Consider the following 23,464-nt stretch of genomic DNA (forward strand, 5'->3'; position numbering starts at 1 on the left):
CTGGGGGTGGGCCTTCCACTCTCCTGGGGCTCTGTAATTAACATTGTATGAGGCGTTAATACCCATAGCCTCATAAAACGGTGGCGTGGGGCTTCAGTCAGGTTTGGGGCAGTAGCATTCAGAGTCTGATATGTGGCTTCGATAAGACTCCTGAGGGGGTTAATGATTGGGCCAAAACTGGGTTTTGGGATGGATAGGCCGGCTGTAACAGGAGGTGGTGTCGTCTTAGGGCCAGGCATGGTAGTAATGGTGGGCTTAAGAGGGGGTTTTGGAGCCTCAAGTGCCTGGTTAGGGCCTAGCGGAATCTGCTGCACGGGTTCGATTTTTAAGAGGATCTGCAGGATAACCCCATGCCATGGCCTGCTATACCACATAAGTCCCCAATTCAGGCGGTTGACCCATCGGGTCTCCGACCTTCCCTTATCAGTGAAGGAGATTTTGACCAGAAGCATTTGGGGGTGGTATTGTACAGAATATGAGCCATATCTCAGTGGCACAGCATAAGAAATATTAACCAGGTCGTGGTCAACCGACCACTTCCAATAGCCATCATTAGAATCTACGCAAGACCAGCTGGCACAATATTAAGATTCAGGGCCACCGCAGGTTCTCCTCCATTGGCCTGTCCGGAACCCGGGGCAGGTGAAAAAGCCATTGCGTCTCATTTAGGCTCTGGCCGGGGGCCTTTCAAAACCATCCTGAAAGGGGTAGGCGTCTTCCAGGGAAAAATATAAGTCAGGGAAGCACTGATTAAGGGGTGCTGCCAAACCAGGCAGGACCCAGTGTGGCTTGACCAGAATGGAGCATGGCTCAGAAAAGAGGGGCACTTGTGGTACTCCAAACCTCATAGTCCTCTCCACTCCTTATGACCCAGGTCTGCTTGAATGGTTGGTGTCGATTGGCATGAGTTTCGGTAGGGTCCTTCATTAATAATATAGCGAGGGTCCAGGCCACAAGCGTCGTTGTGGTCATTTTGTTCCTGTGGAAAAAAGAGAAGGAAATTCGTCTCAGGGCTAAGTACCCTGGAGGTGAGTTTCATTATTTTTCCCAGCTGTGGGGGACAAATGATCGGGGGGCCCGTGTATTGGCCTGACCAGGCGTTCCGGCACCCAAATGGGTTTTTCTGTATTAGTTGGATATAAACAGACTGCGCCTCTGACTCTGGCAAGGATTGCTGCCATTGGTTGCCAGGTTCCTGAGGACAGATCCTTCCATTTCACCATTGCTTTAAGGGGAGCCGGAGTAGCAAAGTGACGTTGGGCTGCACTGCGGCCTGAATCATCGAGGAGCAAAAAATTTAAAATGAATAAGGTTGCGGATAGGAGCGCTTGTGGCCCTTGACAGCCTTGGTAGATCTCACCCTCTTTTGTTTTAGAAATGTAAGTTTTGAGATGTCAGTGCGCTCGCTCTATGATAGCCTGTCCTTGGGGGTTATAGGGAATGCCTGTTGTATGTGTAATATCCCAGGTTTCACAAAAGGAATGAAAAGCGCGGCTTGTATAGGCCGGTCCATTGTCAGTTTTAATTTGCCTGGGATTTCCCATATATGAGAAAGCAGCAGTAAGGTGATCTATAACATGTTTCGTTTTTTCCCCGGCATGTAGTGAGGCAAAAATCATGCCCGAGTGTGTGTCTATCGAGACATGGAGATAATGCCGGTTTCCCAATGAGTTAGTGTGGGTCACATCCATTTGCCAAATACCATTTGCTCTCAGTCCTCTAGGATTGACTCCCAGGGATGGGGAATGTATATAAGGAGCGCAAGTGGGACAGAGAGTGGTTATGGAGAGAGCCTCAGCTTTGGAACAACCCGTATGAAAACGAAGAGACTGGGAATTAAGGTGGAATTTTTTATGTAGCTGCATGGCCTTATCACATTCTAGGGATGTCATTATTAAGCGGGTAGCTTTATCTGCTCGTTCATTGCCTTCTGCAAGGGGTCCCGGGAGGCCAGAGTGTCCTCTAATATGACACACAAAGAGGGGGTCCTTTCTGGCCCAAATCAACAGTTGCAATGTTTGTAATTGAGATAAAATTTTCGAGCCCTCACCTATGTGGGGTGCTGTTTCTAATCGGGGGAAGATATTAGCAACATACACACTATCAGTGTAAATATTGAGGGGCTCATTAGGGAATGTCTGCAAGGCCAATAATACAGCAGATACTTCTGCAAATTGTGCCGAGGTCTCAGCAAGCTGTATGGCATGAACATCCTGCCCATCAACCACTAAGGCTCGACCGCTCTTAGAGCCATCAGTAAAGAGGGTCCATGCACCCGGAAGGGGGGTGGTCTTTATGATTCGAGGGAAGACAATAGGGCAAATCCTGAAGCTTTGCAGGAGTTTATGTTTGGGATATGCCTGTGTAATTTGGCCTTTAAAGGAGCAGACAAAAAGGCACCAGGAATCATCATATTGCATCAGATTATTAATCATGTCTTTGGAATAGGGAACGACCAATATGTCCATATCCTTAGCAAAGAGTGCACACCCTATGTTTCTAGCCTTCCAGAGTAATTGAGAAACTAAGGTGGGATAGGGAATCACCGTTCGGGTGGGGGAAGCTGAGAGGTGGACCCAGTATAATGGACCAATCTGCCAGAAAACTCCAGTTGGGGCAAACTCTGAAGCAAGCACTATAAATTGTAGTGGTAGATTGTAATCAATATGGTGTATTTGCATTTCTTCTAAGGCATGTTCTGCTTTTCTAAGAGCCAATTGTGCCTCTGGGGTCAATTGACAAGGTGAGGAGGGGTCAGAATCCCCCTTCAATAGTTCAAAAAGAGGTTTGAGCTCTCCCGTGGGCAGGGAGAAGGATGGTCGGAGCCATTGGAGTTCTCCCAAAAACTGTTGCCACTGGTGTAGGGTCTTTAAATGAGAGGTGGCAAACTGTATTTTTTGAGGCACTATTCCCACCTTGTTAATGGTGTATCCTAAATATCTGTATGGGTGGGAGAGCTCTACCTTGTCCGGGGAGATTACAAGGCCTGCTGATTCCAGGGCGACCCGGACATGATCATAGAGTTGAAGTAACAGGTCTTTGGTGGGGCAGGCGGCTAAGATGCCATCCATATAATGAATCAAAAGTGCACTGGGGAAACGAGCCCGGACTGGCGCTAAAACCGCTGCAACATATATCTGACACATAGTGGGACTATTAGTCATGCCCTGGGGAAGGACTACCCATTGCTAGCACTGATAGGGCTCCTGAAAATTGGGGGAAGGTAGAGAGAAGGCAAATCTTTGACAATCTTTAGGAGCTAATGGAATATTGAAAAAACAATCTTTAAGATCTATCACTAACAATTACCAGGACTTTGGTATAGCGGAGGGATGGGGGAGCCCTGGCTGCAGGGCCCCCATTGGATGCATGGTGGCATTGACTGCTCTGAGATCTTGCAATAATCTCCACCCGCCTGTCCTTTTCCTTATAACAAAGATTGGGGTATTCCAGGGAGATGTGGATGGGGTAATGTGCCCCTTTTCTAATTGCTCAGACACTAGGGCATGTGCGGCCTGTAATTTCTCTTTAGGTAGGGGCCACTGCTCCACCCAGACTGGATCATCTGATTTCCAGGTAATTGGGGTGGGAGGCCGCTCGACAGTGGCCCCGATTAAAAAGGGCTAGTTTCTTCCAGTTCCTCAACGGGCATTAAAGTCACGGGATTTTCCTGCCCGGAGGATGGGCAGTCACTAGTGATATGGGCTATGGTCTTAAAGGAGACTGGCGATGTCTGCGAGCGACTGGGTGATGTAACCAGAACCATGCCCATAGCTGAGAGTATGTCTTGTCCCCAAAGATTGGTGGGGAGGTCTGGGACAATATAAGGCTGGAACTGGCCCTTATGGCCCTCGGCGTCCTCCCAGGTCAATACTTGGGCGCTACGGCTGGGTCGGACTTGGCCAAGTCCTTGCAAAACGGCTGTAGCCATTGTGGCAGGCCAGTTGGCAGGCCAATATTTACTGGATATGACTGAGACATCCGCCCCAGTATCTAATAGCCCAGAGAATTCCTTTGAGTTGATTCTTAGCGCATAGCGTGGTCTGGAAGCCATATGGGCAATCCAAAATATTTGGGCTGGATTATCTGAGCAGTCTTCGTTTGTCTGACCCTGGACCGAGAGCGTCGAGGTGGGGTCTTGCCACGTCGGGAGGAGGAGCAGGCGTGCAATCAGCTGTCCCTTTTCTATCGTCACAATGCCACGGGGGGAATCTGCCAAGACATGAATTTGTCCTATGTAGCTCTCTGTGATAGATCCTGGGTATATCTGCAATCCTTGCAGGAGAGCCTTTTCTGACCCTAGAATGAGGCCAGTGGTTCCGGGCGGTAGGGGGCCATAGACCCCCGTCTCCAAACTTTCAATTCCCATAGATGGTGTTAGTACCGCCCGGACAGAGGCATAAAGGTCTAGACCTGAGCTGGGAATTGAGGAGCCCCTGACAGAGGGAGGGAAGCTATCTGGAGTGGGCTGATACTTTGACCGGATGTCTGATAGGCCTCCTGCCTGAAGGCTTGCAGGGCCCGAGGCAGGCCCCTCCCGCTGTTTCCCTGTGGCAGTGGATTGCCTAAGTTATTCGGTCGGGAGCTACACTCGGCTGCCCAGTGATTGCCTCTCTTGCATCTGGGACATAGCCCGGGTGATCCCCCCTTCTTCCTCAAGGGGTTGTTGGGACATTCCTTTTTGAAATGGCCTGGCTCTCCGCATTGATAGCAGCCTTGCTTGGGGTTTTGTGGGGAATCCCTGAAAGCCCAGAAACCTGGGAAGTTGCCCAGCTTTGAGCAGGACAAAGGGGGAATGAAAAATCAAGCATTCTTTTACTTGGTCAGTAGGCAACAGTTAAAGAAACTTTGGTATATCTACACAATGGAATACTAAGCAGCTGTTAGAAAGGATGAATTCATGAAATTTACATACAAGTGGTACTACATGGAAAGTACCATGCTAAGTGAAATGAGTCGGAAAGAGAGGGACAGACATAGAAAGACTGCATTCATCTGTAGAATATAAAGTAACAAAATAGGAGACTAACACCCAAGAATAGTCGAGATAAGTACCAGGAGGTTTGCTCCATGGCTTGGAGGTCAGCCACACATGCTGGAAGAAAAGGCAGCTCAGATAGGGAAGGGAGCACCAAGTAAAGGGTGTTGGGAGGGTCCTGCCTAGATGGGAGAAGCATGCTGAAAGTAGACTATAGACCAAACATGAATGCCACTCAATGCCTCTTTTGCAAACCACAGCACCCAAAAGGAGAGAGAGAACAAAAGGGAATGCCTTGCCACAGAGCCAGAGTGGGATGCGGGGAATGGGGGGTGGGAAGGATACTGGGATCCGTGGTGGTGGAGAATGGGCACTGGTGGAGGGATGGGTCTCGATCATTGTATAACTGAAATCCAAACACAAAAATTTGTAAGTCTATAACTGTACCTTATGGTGTTTCACTAATAAAAATTTTTTAAAAAAGGCTGGCCTGGGTGGAGAGGTGGTTGGGCGGGTGTTGGGAGGGAAAATGGAAACATTGGAGGTGGGAAATGTACACTGGTGGAGGGATGGGTGAACAATGATGACTGAAGCCTAATCATGAACAGCTTTGTAAGGGTCTATCTCAGATCCATTCAATGAAAAAAAAGTTTAATAGGAGAATGGCTTATATTTGGATTTATAGAATTAGATGTGTAGTACATTTTCTGAGGTAAAGTCCAGAGCTCAGCTGAGGCGCAGGGATCGTTATAGAATTGGGGAGATGTGATGCTAGACTTGAGTTTGGAAAGAGTCCATGACAGGTAGATCAGTGGTTCAAATGTGTCCTGCTTTGAGCACCACTCAACATGTCATTACTTAATTTCTTTTTTAAAAATGATTATTTCATTGACTTTAAGGGGAAACTCTGTATGGGCATTTATAAATGGCAAACAAATTTCATTTGCATTAGATGTGGAAGTGGGAAAATGCTGCAGGGAACCTGCAGAGGCCTCTCAGGGTACAGAGATGGGGGTGGGGGACAGGTCCAAGGGAACTTCCCTAGTGGCAGTTTGTGATTGAAAGGTACAGGCAGTTACTGGCCATTAGATGTTAGGGGGAGTGGTCAGCTCTTTCAGCTCACATTCTGTTTTGAACACGTCCTCCCTTCACATCTTACTGTGTAAGTTTCTTTCAAGAAAACTATCTTGCAGGATTGGAAAGGTAGTCCAGAGGGTAGGGCATTTGCCTTGTGGACAGCCAATTCAGATGTGACCCCGGGCACCGCATATGATCGCGAAGCCCCAGCAGGAGTCGTCCCTGAGTACAGAGCCAGGAGTGAGGCCTGAGCAACACTGGGTATGTCCCTCCATAAATGTCCAAGTACAGCAAAAAGAGGAGAGGGAAGAGTGGGACGGGCGGTTCTGATTGCAGTGGGACTCACTGGAGCATTTGGGAATTTCACACGCCCCATTGTAAACTGGTATTCCTTTTGGGATGCAATATAGCAAAATCAATGGAAAGTTAAAATTTGTATTTTGAAAAAGATCAAAGAGGTTGGGAGATAGTAGAGCGGGAAGGGCACTTGGGCTATCTGACTTCAATCTGTGGCATCCCATAGAGTCCTTTGAGCATGGCTGGGACTGATCCCTGCTGTGGTTCCAAAACCAAAGAAGCAAACAAACAAGGAAATGTAATATATCAAAAGCTAGAACAGGTGGTAAGGTGTCTGCTTTGCATAATTCTATCCTGGATTGATTCCTGGCACCTACTATGGATCCTTGAGCACCATTAGGGGTGATCCCTGAGCACAGGACAGGAGACAGGGTCCCCAGTCAAGGGAGGTCTCATCTCTTAGGCCGCTGGAGCAAGACCATGGGGGCCTGTGCAGGGGACAGATTGCCCAGGCGCTGCCAGCCTTGGGCCTGGGAGTCGGTGCTTGACCTCCACATCCCTCGACCCAGAGCAGGATGCCCTGGCTGCCTGTCCTCACTCCCAGCCTTGTGCCCACAGGTGGGACTGCAGGACAAACAGGTGAGTGTCTGCGGCAGCAACAGGACTGGGATCTCGGCTTCCCGCAGTAGGACGTGGCCTCTGACCAGTGTCGGTCTCTCAGAATGAGCAGGAGGAGGAGCAGGTGCTACTGCAGAGTCAGCTCCGGATCAGCTGCAAGGGGAGTGAACCAGGACAAGGTGGATATGGAGAAATGACAGAAGGTGCCGGGGGAGACCCACTGTGAGGGTTGGAGCCCGCCTGCGGTGGTGGGAGGAAGGACAGGCCAGGACGCCACCCACTATAATATATCAAAATCTAGAAAAGGCTAGAGGGGTTGTGGGTGTGTGGACTGGCCCTCACTACACACAGAGGGTCCTAGTAGCGGGGAAGCTGCCGGGTCGAGGTAGGGGTGCCTGCAGCCTAGAATGCTTCTGCTGGTACCAAAAGTAGCACACAGCTGCAACCCCACACCTGAATGCCCCACTCACATGGGCTCCAAGGTCGAGCAGGTGCTGAGGCACAATTCGCTCATGGAACCGCTGCAGCAGGTGCTAACAAGGCAGCAGGCCCTGCTGGAGGCCACCTTCAGGGAGCTGAGGGAAACCCAGGTGAGGGGGTGGCCAGGGGCTCAGGGACAGGAAGGCGCATCAGGCCCTAGACTTGCCTACTCACCTGGTGCCTTCATCTTTAGGGGATCCTCAGTCCTGAAATCAGGAGCAACTGAGCCCCAGGCCTTACTGGAATCCCAAGGGTACCCTGAAGAGGGTGAGTAGTGGGGTAGGTCTCCAGGAGGGAGAAGTTCCTGATGGGGATCTGGAGGTGGGGCTATATGGGAGGTGGAGCCATGCGGGACCCCTGAGATGCCTCCACTTTCCTTGCTTGGCTGAGACCCTGGAGTGCCCAATAGTCAATCCAGTGTCGAAGAACACGGAGTTGGAGGTGAACATAGTGGAGGTTTGTGAGACCATGACCTCTATGGAACTCGAGGTGATGGTCACGAAGGACACGCTGGTGGCATGGGAGAAGTCTAAGTATCTGGATGACTAAGGTTTGAGACTAAGGTCTGGTGTCCAGACCTGGGGAGCGGGATGATGGATTGTGTGAAGAACCCAGAGAGACCCTCCTGTTCCTGTCTGTGAGGAATAGGAGGCCGCAGATCTCAGATCTGGATCCTGTAATGACCTGTCCCCAAATAACCAGAATCCAGCTCTTCCGCTCGATTTCAGCTGGCAAGCTTGTTCACCATTAATCCACATTTTCTACCCTGATGATGTACCCTGTGTTCTTCAATTCCAACTAATCTAGCCCTGATACAGGTCTTCCCACCCTCCTCCTTCCTCCCTCCTCCCCACTCTTCCACTTTCCCTCAGCACTAGACCCTAGGGATCAAGGGGGCAGAAAGGTCCCCCAACACTAGACCGCAGGGATCAGTGGGACAAAAATGTCTCCTACCTCTAGGCACCAGGGATGTTGGGAGCAGAAATTTAAACTGGGCCACACTCCAACCTCAGACATGATAGCTCCAAAAGCGAAACAAGGGCTTGAGGTGGGTGCTCTCCCTCCCCAGTACACAGTCCCGTTTCTCCATATGGCAGCCCTGAAGCTAATGGGGGCTGGAAACATCAGAGCAACCAGTTCTAGACACTCTTTGGGGGCTGGTTGGGCACTAATGAATTGAGGAGAAGAGAGAGGAAGGAGGCATGCTGGGTCACTCTCTGACAGTCACTGTCCTATTTCCAAGCTTGTTTCAATAAATGGATCCATCCCAGGCCATGTGGGTATGTGTCTTGGGCGAGGTGTGTCCTGCCAGCAGTTGGCAGTTGCTTCTAGATTGTGGGTGGCCCTTGCCATGAGATTCACCATGTCTAGAGCCTATCATCTGCATGCCCCTGAGTACGATGTTAATGACCCCAGGAGAGTACCTCTAAGATTTGGAGTGGTAACATTCAAAATATGGTGGTGGGAAGGTACGATGGTGGTGGAATTGGTGTTTGAATATTAAATGTAATAAATTATTGTAAACAACTTTATAAAAACAAAATAAAAATTTGCAAAAATGTCAGCAAAATTTAAAGCATGAAAAGAGAACAGAAAAATCAAAGATACACCAATCTAATACTTTTTTTAAATAAAAAAAAGCAGTGGCGTCTAAGCTATAAAGATAACCCACAGAATGGGAAAATTTATTTACCCAATACCTAGCTGATAAAATGTTAATATCCAAGTTATATAGCACATTGGTAGAACTTTACAAAAAAAAATATCTCCCAACCCCATCAAACAAATGCAGAGAGGAATAATGAACAGAAACTTCCTCCAAGAAGAAATTCAAGGGCTGGAGCGATACTACAGTGGTAGGTTGTTGCTTTGCACGTGGCTGATCTGGGTTTGATCCCCGCCATCCTACGGGCTACACCCGCCTTGGAACCCCAAGTGTTCTGTGAGAACCAGAAGGGAGTGTCCTTCCTAAAGACACCCTATGCACACCCCATCCTCCCTCTCACCTAGAGGTGGAAATCACACCCAGATCCAGGACAGACCTGAGCCAACAACCCGTCAAAGACAACTTGTGTTGGCAGAAGATCAGACAGACTGTGATGCCCGTGAGGTAAGGAGGCTGCAGACACCCAGCCCAGGGCACAAAGTGACCTGCCTGAAAGTGATGTGTTCCCCCCAGGAGTCAGAAATGGTTCAACAGAATTTTTACTCACCTGTAATTCTGTCATTTACCTACCCTGTCAAAATCATATTCATCTACCCCAACCTTGTCTTTCTTCCCTCTTCCTTCCCGCCCTTCTCCTCTCCCCCTCCTCCTTCCTGCCCCCTCCCTTCTCCCCTCCTCTGCCCCTTCCCATTGAGGAATGGGCTATGGGGCTATGAGGCTATGGGGCTACACAAAGCAATTGCAGACGTGCCCCCATGGCAGGGATGCTGCGTACTAGGAGTGGCGAGTTGACCCAAACAGAACAACATTGAGACTCACTCTGCATGTAAAGAAGTTACACAGTCTCCAAGGAAACTCAGCTAGAGAAGAGGGCAACAAATAAAGGGTGTTGGGTGGATCCTCCCAGGGTGGGAGATGCATGCTGAAAGTAGACTATAGACCAAACATGACTACCACTCAGTGCCTCTCTTGCAAACCACAGCACCCAAATGGAGAGAGAGAGAGAGAGAAAATGGGGGAATGCACTGCCAAAGAGGCAGGGTGGGAAGGGGGTTGGGGGGTGGGAGGGATGCTGGGACCCGTGGTGGTCGAGGATGGCTGCTGGTAGAGGAATGGGTACTTGATCATTGTGTGACTGAAACCATGGCACAAAAATTTATAAGTCTACAATTGCACCTCATGGTGTTTCACTAATAAAAAAATAAAAAGAAAATTCTTGGATTAAAAAAAAAAGGTACACAGCCTCCAACACATCCATATGTGCAGGAACAAACTCAAAATATAAAATAAAAACCCAATCAAAAAATATATCCAAAGAAATAAATTTCAATTTTTAATATGAAAATTAAGGGATCATGGGATCTAACCATGTTTCACGCTTGTCCGTATCCCTCTGCGAGCGCACCCCCCTCCAGCCTTTCCAGAGGGATTCAGGGCTTCTTTCTTATGGTCTTTACCTGGATGCCACTCAAGTTGGATACTGCTCCTGAACTGTTCAGCGGTTTTGAGCAAGAGATTTCATCCACTGCTTCTTGCAAGTCAGAGGATGGGGTCCCATCGGATTAGCAAAAAGGCTGGGGTCGCGAAAGTTCGAGTGGGTTTTCACATCAAAATCTAGAGTCGCAAAAGTTAGATGTGGGTTATCACATCATAATCCCAGGGACTGTGCCATCTGGGCAATTGGTAGCCACTGGGGCCCTTTGTTAGTCATCAGTGTCACCCCTGAATGGGGACCTGGAGGTAGATAGTTTGTTTACCTCTGTGGCACAGTGAGAGATCTGAGCCCCCTGTCTCAGAGACAGGTATGCCCAGACTTCTGCCAATGGCCCTACTCTGGGTCAGGGCACCTAGAACCTGATGCCCTTTCACATGCACAAAGAGGATCAACCTCTTAGCCTCTGGAGCCCTACTGCTGATTTCTTTAGGTTATTTGTTTTTCTTTTTCTCACTTCTAAATGCTCATTCTTCCAGGAGGTCTGGTGCCCAGCCTCAACCAAGAGCTGGAGCAGAGCCTCTGAGGCTCTCTTTCAGTCCTCTTAGGCTTCTGACACTAGGACCTTATCATCTACAGACTGCAGGATGGTCCATTCCAGGGCTCCAAGGAGGATTTTCTTAAGTCCAGAGCCAGGGTCTTCCTGAAGAAGGTGGCCGAGTTTTTGAATCCTTGGGCAACGGGTCCACAGTGACTGAGGTTTCCTCCTGTCTCTGGATCCTTTGGCCCAAAGGCAAACAGGGGTGTGCTTCCTGGAACAATTTGCAAAGGGAGAAACACATCTTTTGAGGTTCAGGCCTGTCAATCATTGGGCACTAGAGGAAAACAGACTCAAGAGAGTGGAAGGGCTGGGTACCACAAGGTGACCAGCAGGACCGACCACACTGACTCGGCGCAGGTCATCACTTCTCAACTGAGGCCAATGGGTTGCTCCCAGTTGAGCTGCATCCCACCACTATTCCTGCCTCCCACACCTGCGCAGTATCTTTCCCTATCCCTAGCCACACCTCACGGTCTACCTGACATTGTCACTGTCTCTGGAGGCTCACTCCTAGCATGAGTTTACCAGGAGAGGGGCATGATACTGCCATTAGAGGGCGCCTGGAGAGGGTATTTTCCAAAGGGGGAATCCACATGTCAAGGTGGACATTTATTTGCGCTTCTAGCTCTGTCAGGAGATCTAATGCCAATAAGGTACTAAAGTTGGGAACAGGGAGAACCTTGTTTCCCATGTGGAACCCCCAGAATCTGCTGAGACCATGGATTCTCGGGCCCAGCAAAAGCAGGGAAGGGCTGCACCTCCGATACCTTCATCGAGATCTGCTTCCTATGTTGCCCTGTCTTGGGTGTCATAGGGCGACCGTTTCCACAAGGCTTTTCTTGGGAGTGTAGGTACAAAGATACCCTGCCTTCCCTGCCTGCCTGGAGACTCCCTGTAACTCTGTCAGACTGTCCAAGTGGTCCTGGTGTCGGTAGACATTTCTGGAAGCTACCCAACTTTGAATGTCTGCCACTCCCATTCACAGAGGGTCACAGCTGGTCTGGTGTCATATTGGCACTTTGTTATCTCCTGCAGCATGTCATGGCTCTCTGGGGCAATGATCTGGGGCCTGCCCTTTGCCCCTCCTCATCCTCCAACCCTGACCTCTGCTCCTGCTCTGGCTCCCTTCTTTCTCCCTGGCCCTTGTCTTCCCTGCCTGTTCTCGCCTACTCTAGACCAAGGGCACACTAGAGATACTGGGGTCTGGCCTTAACCAATCCACTGGGGTAGAGCTATCTCCACTGTACGAGTGGCAGTGCCACCCAGTTGCCATGCTCTCTGCCAACTCCTCCTGTACCCCTGGTGCCACTGCTTGAGTGTCGCTCTTTTTACTTTTGGTCTTGTCTTGCTGCTTTCTCCCCTGCTTGGTAGTGAGTTTTGTTGTTTCACAAATGAGAATTGCAGCACTAATATAACTTTGAGTTTTCAACGACTATGAACTCATACGAACTTTGCCAAAATTTCTGCCTAAAGCTAACTAAAAACCAAGCAGCAGGGACGGGAGTGATAGCACAGTGAGTAGGGTGTTTGCCTTGCACACGGCTGACCTGGATTTGATTCCCAGAATCCCACATGGTTCCCTAAGCACCACCAGGAGTAATTCCTGAGTGCATGAGCCAGGAGTAACCCCTGTGCATCGCTGGGTGTGACCCATAAAGGAAAAAAAGGCACATTTTGGAATGTGGGAGAACATGAGGAGATAATAGTGCTAATGTTATGAACAGCTCCAAAGTCTGAACACCGCACAAGGCAAGAGATCAGTTTTACAGCAGATCTGATGGGCGACGGGGTATTAGCAAGCAGCTGACAGGAAGTATGGAACAAGAAATAACCAAGCTTTCTGGGTGCAAAGAAGGATCTGGAGCATATCAATAACGTAGGAAAATTTGGGGGATTTTCCAAGCTTTCTAAGTTGAACAGTGTTACAGACCACCTCTGGGACATCTCAGGTGATTTCCGTGCTGTCTCATCTCTCCCAGACCCTGTGCCTTATGGCAGCTCCTGCTCTCCAGGGTAGTCTGTCTGAAGTTAGCTTGCGGGAAATGTGGGCAGAGGTCCCCTCTCCTCTTCAGCAGGGCTCAGGAGATCCTAGTAACAGGACTTGAACAGGGTTGAGCCACATCATGGCAAGCACTTTAACCCCAGCAATATCCCTGGGGCCCATTCTTGAAAAGTCTGAAAGTGCTCGGGAGTGGAAGCCTCGGGTTCCACGGGGCTGTCTCCCTGGGCACTGTGCTGTACAGAAGGGGGAGTGAGGCATCTTTAAGGGAGCCCAACTCTACAGGAAGGAGAGTTAGGTTTGGAAGCAGCTGAAAGAAAAGTACTGCTTTGAGCAGGCATTAGTCCAGCAGATAAAGTGATCTTCTTGCACACTGCTGACGTTGGATCAATGGGCCCCTCTAGTTCCACTAGGTATGGTCCCTGAGCTAAGTCAGGAATAAAGCCTGAGCATGTCTGGGTGTGATGCCAACACCCAAAGAAAAGTACTGCAAGCAGACAGGGCCAGCCTTTTCCCAGTGCCCTAAGGACAGATTGCTCAAGTTCTTAGTGGACATAAGAGGGATTTCCCTGTTAGGTGGAGGGGTGAGGGAGGGGAAGGGGGTGACAGCACTGGCCCTCCACTGGTGACTCTGCCTGAGCAGTGACAGTCCACTTGGACAGTCCACAGTGGCCTGACTCAGGCCAGGACTTGGCTGCTCCTTTGACACAAAGGTGTCCTGAAAATGTGAGTGTCAGGGTCCTTAAGAGGGAGAAGCCCCCAATGGGGGTCAGGAGGCAGGATACCCGGGGGGGCAGAACCAGGCGGACTCTGCCCCCGAGCCCTCCACCTCCCTTGATTGGCTGAGAGCCTGGGGCTGATCCTCAGTCTATCCATTTTCAGTCAATCTAAGGGCACTGAAGTGGAGGCGAACACAGTGGAGATCATAAAGCCCGAGGAACTAGAGGTGGTAACAGTCAAGAAGGACAAGCTGGCGGTGTGGGGAAGACTGTGCATCTGGAGGCAGAAATGTCCCCCATCACTGGGCACCGGGGATGTGGGGGGCAGAAATGTCCCCCAATAATAGACACTAGTGGTCTGGGAGGCAAAAACAGGCCCCAAGCAGTAGGCACCAGTGACATGCAGTGCAGAGGTTACCCCTAACTATAGACAGCAGGGTTCCGAGGACAGAAATGTTCACAATTACTCGGCACCAGGGATGAGCAGAGCTGAAATTTCCTCCAGAAAAAAACACTAGGGATGTTGGGGAAAATTGTTTTCCAATACTAGACACACTAGCTCTGGGGGGAGAAATGTCCCACAACAGAGAACAGAGCTCAGATAGGAGATATGTTCTCCAAAACTACACAATAAGGAGTCCCAGGAGCAGAAATACTCACCCCCATAGAAATAGTCCAAAGAGTAGCAATAAGAAATGACCACCTCCCAACCCCCCACCATAGACTATATCCCAGGAGAGAGGAGTGGAGAATGCCTGCTCACCCCCGCTTTTCTACCTAAATGTTGAGATATTTCCGGTTTGTGGGCTGTCCTTGCACGGTCCAGGGCATTTTCCACTTTTTGAGTTAAAATTCTGTCCAGAAGGCCAGAAAGAAGTCTCAGGAGACTCAGTACAGGCTTGGGATGCATGAGGTCAAGAACATTCCCTGGCACTACAGGGTCTCCTGATCACAAAGGCTGGAGAAAATAGAGATCCCCACAAACCCCAAACCTCTCAGGTATGTACACAGGCCATGAGGGTCAATGAAGCAGTACTTGGAAGGATCTCAGTGCTTAGAGGAAACACTGATTCAGAGCATCCGATTTTCAAAACGGCACTTGGCTACAACCATCTACCCGTCCTGGCCCAGGGAAAACGAGGCAACACTCAAACCTTCGCTTCATGGGCTACAGACCAAGCAAAAGTCTGAGCCGAGAGCTCCCCCTCCTCCAGTGCACATTTTCTATTCTGGGAAAGGAAGTCCTGAAAAGGATGGAGGCTGGAACAGTCAGCAACTGAGTTCTAGGCACTACCTGGGACAGTTTCGGGGATCATGAATTGGTGGCAGAGGAGAGAGAGGGGAGAGGGCTGAATCAGTCTCCCTGACAGCCACTGTCCTGTTTCCAAGATTGTTTCTACAAATGGATGCATCCCAGCCTGTGTGGGTGTGTGGCATTGGGTGTGTGGGTCCTGCCAGGGAACGGCTCATGCTTCTTGATGAAGCATGAGCTGTCCTGTGGGGGTCTCACCAAGGACCAGAACCTGACATGACATGCCCATGCCCATGGTGCCTGTTGCGTCTACACCCCCTCTGTATGCCCACCGGGAAGAGCCCCCACCTTGCCCCCAATGCTTAGTGGGTGCCAGGCCCGAGGGTCCGGGTGGGGGTGGGGAGGCCCGTCAGGCCCACCCTGACAGAAGTTGCCGGGGGAGACCCACTGTGAGGGTTGGAGCCCGCCTGCGGTGGTGGGAGGAAACACAGGCCAGGACGCCACCCTCTATAATGTATCAAAATCTAGAAGAGGCTAGAGGGGTTGTGGGGGTGCGGACTGGCCCTCACTGCACACAGAGGGTCCTAGTACCGGGGAGGCTGCCGGGTCGAGGTATGGGGAGGCCCCCTCTTTTAGGTCTTGGGAGAAAGACCCCCTGAGGAATGTGCAGGGGACAGGTTACCCCATGTGCTGTTTTCCTTGGGCCTGTGTGTGAATGTCTGGGCCCTGAATGTTGTGGTGGGATCTGGACAGCCTTCGGCCCTGCCTCATGATAGAGATGTGCACGCAAGACCAGAAGGTGCAGTGTCTGTAGCCTGGAATGCTTCTGCTGGTACCAAAAGCAGCACACAGCTGCAACCCCACACCTGAATGACCCCCGCATGTGGGTTTCAAGGTTGAGCAGGTGCTGAGGCACAAGGAGCTCATGGACCAGCTGCAACAGGTGCTAACAAGGCAGCAGGCCCTGCTGGAGGCCACCTTCAGGGAGCTGAGGGAAACCCAGGTGAGGGGGTGGCCAGGGGCTCAGTGACAGGAAGGCGCATCCGGCTCTAGACCTGCCTACTCACCTGGTGCCTTCATCTTTAGGGGTCCTCAGTCCTGAAATCAGGAGTAACTGAGCCCCAGGCCTTGCTGGATTTCCAAGGGTACCCTGAGGAGGGTGAGTGGTGCGGTGGGTCTCCAGGAGGGAGAAGTTCCTGATGGGGATCTGGAGGTGGGGCTATATGGGAGGTGGAGCCAGGCGGGACCCCTGAGATGCCTCCACCTTCCTTGCTTGGCTGAGACCCTGGAGTGCCCCATAGTCAATCCATTGTCGAAGAACACAGAGTTGGAGGTGAACATAGTGGAGGTTTGTGAGACCATGACCTCTATGGAACTCGAAGTGATGGTCATGAAGGACAGGCTGGTGGCGTGTGAGAAGACTAAGGATCTGGATGACTAAGGTCTGAGACTACGGTCTGGGGTCCAGACCCGGGGAGCGGGATCATGGATTGTGTGAATAACCCAGAGAGACCCTCCTGTTCCTGTCTGTGAGGAACAGGAGGCCGCAGACCTCAGATCCGGATCCTGTAATGACCTGCCCCCAAAAAACCAGAATCCAGCTCGTCCGCTTGAGTTCAGCTGGCAAGCTTTTTCACCATTAATCCACTTTTCTACCCTGATGATGTACCCTGTGTTCTTCAATTCCAACTAATCTAGCCCTGATCCAGTTCTTCCCACCCTCCTCCTTCCTCCCTCTTCCCCGCTCTTCCACTTTCCCTCAGCACTAGACCCTAGGGATCAAGGGGGCAGAAAGGTCCCCCAACACTAGACCGCAGGGATCAGTGGGACAAAAATATCTCCTACCTCTAGGCACCAGGGATGTTGGGAGCAGAAATTTAAACTGGGCCACACTCCAACCTCAGTCATGATAGCTCCAAAAGCCAAACAAGGGCTTGAGGTGGGAGCTCTCCCTCCCCAGTACACAGTCCCGTTTCTCCATATGGCAGCCCTGAAGCTAATGGGGGCTAGAAACATCAGAGCAACCAGTTCTAGACACTCTTTGGGGGCTGGTTGGGCACTAATGAATTGAGGAGAAGAGAGAGGAAGGAGGCATGCTGGGTCACTCTCTGACAGTCACTGTCCTATTTCCAAGCTTGTTTCAATAAATGGATCCATCCCAGGCCATGTGGGTATGTGTCTTGGGCGAGGTGTGTCCTGCCAGCAGTTGGCAGTTGCTTCTAGATTGTGGGTGGCCCTTGCCATGGGATTCACCATGTCTAGAGCCTGTCATCTGCATACCTCTGAGTACGATGTCAATGACCCCAGGAGAGTACCTCTAAGATTTGGAGTGGTAACATTCAAAATATGGTGGTGGGAAGGTACGATGGTGGTGGAATTGGTGTTTGAATATTAAATGTAATAAATTATTGTCAACAACTTTATGAAAACAAAATAAAAATTTGCAAAAAAATTCAATAAAATGTGAAGCATGAAAAGAGAACAGAAAAATCAAAGATACACCAATCTAATGCGTTTTTTTTCCCTAGACGTGTTTTTTTTATTTTATTTTTTTTTACAGTTGTAGATTTACAATTTTTTGTGCTTTGGTTTCAATTATACAATGATCAGATACCCATCCCTCCACCAGTGCCCATTTTCCTCCACCATGGATAATATCCCTCCCACCCCCATCCCCCCATCCCCCTGTCTCTGTGGCAGGGCAATCCCCTGTGTTCTCTCTCTCCTTTTGGGTGTTGTGGTCTGCAAAAGAGGCATTGATTGGCAAACATGTTCAGTCCATAGTCTACTTTCAACATGCATCTCCCCTCCTTGGAGGATCCTCCAAACATCCTTTATTTGGTGCTCCCTTCTCTATCTGAACTGCCCTTTCCTCTAGGATACCCGGCTGGCCTTTACGTTATGGAGTAATCCTCCTGGTGCTGATCTCACCTATTCTTGGGTATTAATCTCATACTTTGTTACTTCATATCCCCCAGATGAATGCAATCTTTCTATGTCTATCCCTCTCTTTCTGACTCATTTCACTTAGCATGATACTTTCCATATTGTACCACTTGTATGTAAATTTCATGACTTCATCTTTTCTAACAGCTACATAGTACTCCATTGTGTAGATGTACCAAAGTTTCTTTAACCAGTCATCTGTTCGTGGGCATTCAGGTTTCTTCCAGTTTCTGGCTATTGTAAAGAGTGCTGCAATGAACAAACAAGTGCAGATGTCACTTCGACGATACATTTTTGCCTCTCTGGGATATATTCTCAGGAGTGGTATTGCTGGGTCAAATGGGAGCTCAATTTCTAATTTTTTGAGCATCATCCATACTGTTTTCCAGAAGGGCTGAACCAGTGGACATTCCCACCAACAGTGAAGGAGTGTCCCTTTCTCGCCACATCCACGCCAGCATCAGTTGCTTTTGTTCTTTTGAATGTGGGCCAGTCTCTGAGGTGTGAGATGGTATCTCATTGTGGTTTTGATCTGCATCTCCCTGATGATTAATGATGTAGAGCATTTTCTCATGTGCTTTTTTGCCATTCGGATTTTTTCTTTGAGAAAGTTTCTGTTCATTTCATTGCCCCATTTTTGGATGGGGTTGAATGTTTTCTTCTTGTGGAGTTTAACCAGTATTTTGTATATCCTGGATATCAACCCCTTGTCAGATGTGTATTCGGTGAATATCCTTTCCCATTCTGTAGACTGTCTTTGTATTTGTTTCTTTGGAGGTGCAGAAGCTTCTTAGTTTAAGATAGTCCCATTTATCTATCTCTGTTTTCACTTGCTCGGCCAGTGGCGTGGCATCTTTGAAGATACCATTAGCTTCAATGTCATGGAGGGTGTTGCCAACGTTATCTTCAATGCACCTTATGGTTTCTGGTCTGATGTTGAGGTCTTTAATCCATTTTGATCTTACTTTTGTACATAGTGTTAGGCAGAGTTCTGAGCCAACTTTTTTGCATGTTGCCGTCCAGTGATGCCAACACAATTTATTAAACAGGCTTTCCTTACTCCACTTCACATTACTTGCACCTTTATCAAAGATTAGATGAGCATATGATTGAGGGGAGATGTCAGTGTATTCAGCCCTCTTCCATTGGTCTGCAGTTCTGCCTTTGTTCCAGTACCATGCTGTTTTAATTATTACTGCTTTGTAGTACAGTTTGAAGTTAGGGAGGTTGATTCCTCCCATTTTATTTTTCCTAAGAATTGCTTTAGCTATTCGTGGGGGCTTATTGTTCCATATAAATTTCAGGAGTGTTTGCTCCATTTCTTTGAAGAATGTCATGGGTATCCTTATAGAGATTGCATTGAATTTATACAATGCTTTCGGTAGTATTGCCATTTTGACAATGTTAAGTCTCCCGACCCATGAGCAGGGGATATCTTTCCATTTCCTCATGTCCTCTTTTATTTCCTGAAGTAGCATTTTGTAGTTTTCTTTGTACAGTTCCTTTACTTCCTTAGTTAAGCTGATTCCTAGGTACTTGATTTTCTGGGGCACAATTGTGAACGGGATTGTTTTTTTCATGTTGCTTTCTTCTCTCTCACTGTTTGCGTATAGGAAAGCCATGGACTTTTGGGTATTGATTTTATAACCTGCAACTTTACTATACAGGTCTATTGTTTCTAGGAGTTTTTTGGTGGAGGTTATTGGGTTCTCTAAGTAGAGTATCATATAATCTGCGAATAGTGAGAGCTTGATTTCTTCCTTTCCTACCTGAATGCCCTTAATATCTTTTTCCTGCCTAATCGCTATTGCAAGTACTTCCAGTACTATATTGAACAGCAGTGGAGAGAGTGGGCATCCCTGTCTCGTCCCTGATCTTAGAGGGAAGGCTCTCAGTTTTTCCCCATTGAGGATGATGCTTGCTGTAGGCTTGTGGTAGATGTCTTTAATTATGTTGAGGAAAGTCCCCTCTATACCCATTTTGGCTAGGGTTTTCATCATAAAGCGGTGCTGGATCTTATCAAATGCTTTCTCTGCATCTATTGATATGATCATATGCTTTTTATCTTTTCTTTTGTTGATATGGTGGATTATGTTGATTGATTTCCGAATGTTAAACCATCCTTGCATCCCTGGGATGAATCCTACTTGGTCATGGTGTATGATCTTTTTGATGAGTAGTTGGATTCTATTTGCTAGTAGTTTGTTGAGGATCTTTGCATCTGTGTTCATCAGGGATATCGGCCTGTAATTCTCTTTCTTTGTGGTATCTCTGTCTGCTTTTGGTATCAGTGTGATATTTGCTTCGTAGAAACTGTTCGGAAGTGTTTTTGATATTCCAATTTCGTAGAAAAGCTTAAAGAGCATTGGGAGTAAGTCCTCTTTTAAGATTTGGAAGAATTCACTAGTGAATCCATCCGGGCCAGGACTTTTGTGCTTGGGGGAGACTTTTTATTACCATTTCAATTTCCTTGACGGTGATAGGTCTGTTCAGGTATTCCAGGTCTTCTTGGTTCAGCCTTGGGAGTCTGTAGGAGTCTAGGAATTTATCCATTTCCTCGAGGTTTTGATGTTCCGTGGCATAAAGCTGCTCAAAGTACTCCCTGAGGATTCTCTGAATTTCTGTGGTTTCTGTTGTAATGACCCCCTTTTCATTTCTGATTCGATTTATTAGGGTTTTCTCTCTCCCTTTCTTTGTGAGTTTTGCTAGAGGCTTATCGATCTTGTTAATTTTCTCAAAGAACCAGCTTTTGGTTTCATTGATCTTTCGGATTGTTTTTTGTGTTTCCATCTCATTAATCTCTGCTCTGAGTTTTATTATTTCCTTTCTCCTGTTCGGGTTGTGCTCCTTTTTTTGGTCCTTCTCCAAGCTCTTAAGCTGTGAGGTTAGGTTACTTATGTGTGCTCGCTCCTCCTTTCTGAGGAATGCTTGTAGAGCTATAAACTTTCCTCTTAACACAGCCGTTGCTATGTCCCATAAGTTTTGGTAACTCGTGTTCTCATTTTCATTCGTTTCTAGGAATCTTTTGATTTCCTCTTTGATTTCCTGTCTAATCCACTCATTGTTCAATAGTGCACTGTTTAATTTCCAGGTGTTTGATATAGTTTTCTGTTTTTGTGTGTGATTTACCTCTAATTTCAGCGCATTATGGTCTGAGAAGATTGTTGATACAATCTCTACCTTCTTAATTTTATGGAGGCATGTTTTGTGGCTCAGCATATGGTCTATCTTGGAGAATGTTCCATGTACGCTTGAGAAGAATGTGTATTCAGCTTTTTGTGGATGAAGTGTTCTGTATATATCTACTAAGTCCCTTTCTTCCATTGTTTCCCTCAAATGAAGTATGTCCTTGCTAAGCTTGAGTCTGGTTGATCGATCAAGAGGTGACAAAGCAGTTCTAATGCGTTGTTTTTTTTTTAAAAAAAAAAAAAAGCAATGGTGTCTAAGCTACTAAGATAGCCCACAGAATGGGAAAAATTATTTACCCAATATCTAGCTGATGAAAGGCTAATATCCAAGTTATATAGCACATTGGTAGAACTTTAAAAAAAATATCTCCCAACCCCATCAAACAAATGCAGAGAGGAATAATGAACAGAAACTTCGTCAAAGAAGAAATTCAAGGGCTGGAGCGATAGTACAGTGGTAGGTTGTTGCTTTGCACGTGGCTGATCTGGGTTTGATCCCCGCCATCCTACGGGCTACACCCGCCTTGGAACCCCAAGTGTTCTGTGAGAACCAGAAGGGAGTGTCCTTCCTAAAGGCACCCCATGCACACCCCATCCTCCCTTTCACCTAGAGGTGGAAATCACACCCAGATCCAAGACAGACCTGAGCCAACAACCCGTCAAAGACAAATTATGTTGGCAGAAGATCAGACAGACAGTGATGCCCGTGAGGTAAGGAGGCTGCAGACACCCAGCCCAGGGCATGAAGTGACCTGCCTGAAAGTGATGTGTTCCCCCCAGGAGTCAGAAATGTTTAAACAGAATTCTTACTCACCTGTAATTCCATCTTTTACCTACCCTGTCAAAATCATATTCATTTACCCCAACCTTGTCTTTCTTCCCTCTTCCTTCCCGCCCTTCTCCTCTCCCCCTCCTCCTTCCTGCCCCCTCCCTTCTCCCCTCCTCTGCCCCTTACCATTGAGGAATGGGGCTATGGGACTATGAGGCTCTGCGGCTACACAAAGCAATTGCAGACGTGCCCCCATGACAGGGATGCTGCGCACTAGGAGTGGCGAGATGACCCAAACAGAACAACATTGAGACTCGTACTCTGCAAGTAAAGAAGTTACACAGTCTCCAAGGAAGCTCAGGTAGAGAAGAGGGCACCAAATAAAGGGTGCTGGGAGGATCCTCCCAGGGTGGGAGAAGCATGCTGAAAGTAGACTATAGACCAAACATGACTACCACTCAGTGCCTCTATTGCAAACCACAGCACCCAAATGGGGAGAGAGAGAACAAGGGGGAATGCACTGCCAAAGAGACAGGGTGGGAAAGGGGGTTGGTGGGGTAGGAGGGATGCTGGGACCCGTGGTGGTGCAGGATGGGTGCTGGTAGAGGAATGGGTACTTGATCGTTGTGTGACTGAAACCCAAGCACAAAAATTTATAAGTCTACAATTGTACCTCATGGGGTTTCACTAATAAAAAAATAATAAAAAGAAAATTCTTGGATTAAAAAAAAAGGTACACAGCCTCCAACACATCCATATGTGCAGGAGCAAACTCAAAACATAAAATAATAACCCAATTAAAAAATAAATCCAAATAAATAAATTTCAATTTTTAATATGAACAGATACTACACTTGATCTTAGCCAAAAGGCCGAGAAGCTCAGGGGGATGGAGTGATAGCACAGTGGTAGGGCGTTCGCCTTACAAGCGGCCAACATGGCCGACCCGAGTTCAATTCCTCCGCCCCTCTTGGAGAGCCCGACAAGCTACCGAGAGTATTCGATATGCCAAACATAGTAACAACAAAGTCTCCAATGGAGACGTTACTGGGCCCGCTTGAGCAAATGGACGATCAACGGGAGTGCCTTTACCTTTTACCTTTACCTTTTAATATGAAAATTAAGAGATCCTGGGGTCTCACCATGTTTCGTGCTTGTCCCTATCCCTCGCCGAGCGCACCCGCCCCTACCCAGTCTTTCCAGAGGGATTCAGGGCTTCATTCTTATGGTGTTTATCCGGATGCCACTCAGGTTGGAAACTGCTCCTGAACTGTTCAGTGGTTCTGAGCAAGAGATTTCATCCACTGCTTCTTGCAAGTCAGAGGATGGGGTCCCATCCGATAAGCAGAAAGGCTCGGGTCGTGAAAGTTAGAGTGGGTTTTCACATCAAAATCTAGAGTCGCAAAACTTTGATGTGGGTTTTCACATCATAATCCCAGGGA

The 23,464-nt window shown here is 48.3% G+C and overlaps 1 protein-coding gene and 1 pseudogene across 1 annotated transcript in view; one reads left to right on the plus strand and one right to left on the minus strand.

Moving 5' to 3' along the window:
- Positions 1-23,464, plus strand: part of LOC130026613 (polypeptide N-acetylgalactosaminyltransferase 12-like) — a 144,829-nt gene that overhangs the window by 31,949 nt on the left and 89,416 nt on the right. The gene's annotated exons all lie outside the window — the stretch shown is intronic.
- Positions 22,826-22,906, minus strand: LOC130026779 (uncharacterized; annotated as a pseudogene).

This window comes from Sorex fumeus, unplaced genomic scaffold, assembly GCF_029834395.1.
Source record: "Sorex fumeus unplaced genomic scaffold, SorFum_2.1 ptg000034l, whole genome shotgun sequence".
NCBI lineage: Eukaryota > Metazoa > Chordata > Mammalia > Eulipotyphla > Soricidae > Sorex > Sorex fumeus.